Genomic DNA, 4,012 nt, shown 5'->3' with positions numbered 1-4,012 from the left:
CCCCAAGCCACTCCCCATCACACCAGCATTCCTAACGGGACGAGCCCGCCCCGCCCCGCTAAAACCAACAGCCGACAGGCGGTGGCGCGGCTTGCGTTCAAAAACAACACCCCCTCCCCTCCCCGCTCTCCTCCTGACGCCATCAGAGGCCGGTCCCCGGCGGCGCCGCGGCGGTCAGCAGGCCGGCGCCGCCGCCGCGGCGAGCGCGTCGCATAACGCCGCGGCCAGAATTCAAATCTCCCGCGCGTCGTCCCGACAAGGATGGCAAGCGCGGCCGTCATTCGGTTGCGTCAATTACTCTAACGGCGCGGCGGGCAGGACGCGAGCAGCAATAACGCATTCCCGCCCTTGCGCACACATAACATCGACAACAACAGCAGCAGCGCTTGGCACTCGGCGGCGGCGGCGGCGCGCGGAGGTATGAACCGAAAACAACCCGCGAGAGCAGCCGTCTCTCTCGCACGCATGATGATGTGCCATGGAAACAACAACCACTATAAAGGTCGAGCCGCTTTAAGGCAGCAGGGCGATGATGGCGGTCAGGAATGGGACCGCGCCCCGCCCCGCCGGCCGGGGAGTCAGTCCTGCGCACTCCACTAAAACTAATCGCAGAGCCCGGCTTCCTCCGGCGGCGGCCCCGCACCGCCCCGCACCGCCCGCGCCGCCGCTCTGCGTGGTTAACGACACCGACAGTGACGGAAAGGGAATGGGCGGATAGGCGGCACGTCGGGCCCCCCGGCTCGCGGCCGGGCCAAGGGCCAAGTGAAACCAAAATCCTCTGCAGACGGCGGCAGTCACCGGGGCAGGAGGACGACGCCGCTGCCGACGATCTGTTTGTCGTTGTTTACCAAACAATACACTACTTGTCCTACACCTTGCTCTGTTGTGTTTTTCCAATAACCTTCCAGGATTTACTTGTCGTGCATCCTGAAGATCACGACGAGAGGCCTCTAGCTCTCGATAAAAAAAACAACGAAGACAACACCATGACAGCAGGGCAAACACTAACGAACGACACAGATTCGGATCTTTCGCGGAAGGCAAAAGTGCATCGGCGCTGACATAGCTACGCACAACAAAAAAGAAATGAGACGGCGCGGCCGCACGGCGGCACGGCGAGGACCTAGATGATGCGACGGCGGCGGCCCGACCTCGACCTGCAGCACGACAGAGAGGGAGAAATTTCGGTATGTGGCACCGAGAGCTGCGGCAGCAACAGCAGCAGCAGCAGTAGCCTACATCTCGCTTTCGGCATCGCATACAGAGATAAGCGCACAGCCTCCTGGTCTTGGTCCAGCCCCACTTTACCGCCGCGGGGCAGAGAGGGGCGCACGACGCACCCGACGGGACGGAGGAAATTGAAAGGGTATAATGGTGATGACGATGATGCGGGTCACAGCGGCGAAAGACTCTGATGCCGACTTTTTACTTTCATGGGCAAGGTCGGTTGTAACACGCGGGGAGAAATTAAAAGGTTGGAATTAGTTTTCACCTCGACCAATGTAGTGCACATTACATTACATTGGGATGAAAGATACATGTTTACAAAAAAGTAGTATTCCGATGAAGGAGCGAATATTTGATCTAATAATTGATATAAAAAAATACGAACCGCATGTGATGTTTCCAAACAGCAAGAAAACAGCAGCATACATAGATTTAAAATTAAATAAAACTGCAACAGCGTCGGGACAACCAATACATGTCCACGTTTGTATGATGGCGATTGCCAGGTCAGTGTTGCGGTATACTAGACGGGGCGGCACGGGGGTGCACAGCTGTGTACAGCCCCGGTTTTTCGTCACCCGCGCGGCGGTGGTGGGCGAGGCCGGGCGGGCCGGAGCAGTGCATGACCACACATTGACATTCGCCTACTTTCCCCTCGATACACATGTAACGACGGACATGCGATCCAGAGCAGAGAGCTATGTGTATTGTGGGGGAATTCCCCCGGTACGGCGCCGGGCCATCTACTCCGAAACCAGACGGGCTGCAAACACCGGCCAAACGCGTCCCCTAGCTGTGGGGCGGGGCAGGCTCGGCCGTTAGGCCCTCCAATAATATGCTAATAATTACCGGGGAATTTCGGCGGGGGCAGAGGCTACACAGCAGCAGCGCCGGCAGCCGAGTAGCGGCGATGTCTATCGAACACAATTTTTTCCCCCCGTGCCGTCCATCCATCCCGACAGGTTGTTGTGTCGAGTCGAGGAGGAGTGAGCGCGCGGCTGAGGGGAGCGAACAGACGAACGGTACCGCGCCAGCAGGCCAGCGAACTGGCCGCGGAGCAGGCGGCGGAGCAGGCGGCGGAGCAGGCGTCTCTAGCTGGACCTGGCGCTGGACCGGGTCAGGTGGGCACAAATGGACGAGGCGGAGGCATTGCTGCTCTCGGCGCGAAGGGCAGTTCAAATCGACTAGTTTTTTGAAAAAAATCGTATTTTTACATTTTAAAGTCTTTTTAGGAGTTATTTTTCGAAAATTTTAGAAAAGAGGGTTACTTTTTTGCGGGTTACTACGCCTCGTCGACTTTGGACCACACTGCATCATTGCCAGCCGCAGAGAGCAGTGGGCGGAATACGAGAACCACAACCTGAACCACACGGGGGGGATCTCTTTGGCTTGCAAACGATCGTACTGGTCGATCCGGTCGAGTCCCGGCCCGGGGTCCACACCATCACCGCACCGTGGCCGCCACCACCGCACGGCCAAGGCCGCATCCTTCGCAGCGCGCCGGAGGAAGCAACCCCTCTCCCCCTTCCTCCCCCTCAGCGACCCGTCCGCGGGGTCCAGCGTGACCAGTTCCACGAGGAGTCCTGTTACGTTGATTATCGATGCTATTCGCACACGGTTCAAACCACAAGGCGTGTGCGTGCGTCTGTGTGAGTGCGCGCACAACCAAACGCAAGAGCGCGGCCTCACAACACATCCGCCGCGGGGCAGTGGGCCACGCTAACGGCGTGTGCCTGGTCCTGTGCTGGTGATACCAGACCACCAGGTGCCACGGTGCTATTGATGGCCTAAATCATCCGCAGGGTTTTCCTGCTGTCGACGAGGAGCCCCGTGCACGGTGGGCAACTGCATGCAGGTGTGCGGGCGGGCTGCCTACTAACTGACGACGACCGTGCTGATTCATTGGGAAAACAAAGCTGCTACGGCACTAATGCCTTTGTGGAGGCACTTAAATACCAAAAAATATCACACTTTGCAAAGGCACTAATTCACTAAGGCCTTTAGAAAGTCATTAGCCTTTGTTTGTTTTTCCGGTGCAGACAACACAGTTAGTCGCCCCTACGCGAGGCACAGATGTAAACGCAGAGCAGGACGCGACTGTGAATTCCAGCCAATATTTTCGAACGCAGCGGTATGGGAACTTATCGCGAACACCTAACTGCGATCAATATATAAAGACGAGGAGACGGCGCGGGCCGGCGGCATCGACAGCAGCAGAGGCAGTGATTGGCAAAGGACAGCGTCGCGGTACACAGAGAGACAGGTTGTCGACCGCACAAGTCCGCTACGCAGGACCGCGCAGGACCTGGTGTATATATATACGAGTGAAGGCGCCGACCGCGGCGCCGACGCGCCACGCCGCGCCACGCCACCGGTGCAGGAGGAGTCAAAGTCAAGGACACCGGAGCTGCGGCGTCGGCCAGGGCCAGGGCCAAGGAGGAATGGGCTGGCCGCTCCCACTCACAACGCGCCCCGCCACGCCACGCCCTGCCACGCCCTGCGACGCACCGGCCACGTCCGGGGGGCACCATACTGCCTCTCTTTTGTTCAGGTGGTCCCAGCTCGGCTCCACCACCATAATATAATAATTTCGGCTCGGTCACATCGTGTCCTGAAGCAGCAGCAGCAGCGGGGCTTAAACTACCACTTCTCCTGCCCGCCCCCCCCCTTCCTACCTCATCTTCTTACCTTACTTTCCACCAGGCGGCATTCCCTTCCCAAGAAAAAATAATGGTCGGGGGTGTGGCACGGTGGTACGGTGTGCCATTGTGCACCAGAGCTACCT

Source organism: Frankliniella occidentalis, unplaced genomic scaffold, assembly GCF_000697945.3.
Source record: "Frankliniella occidentalis isolate FOCC.00 unplaced genomic scaffold, Focc_3.1 Scaffold146, whole genome shotgun sequence".
NCBI lineage: Eukaryota > Metazoa > Arthropoda > Insecta > Thysanoptera > Thripidae > Frankliniella > Frankliniella occidentalis.
Note: the sequence above shows the minus strand (reverse complement) of the source record.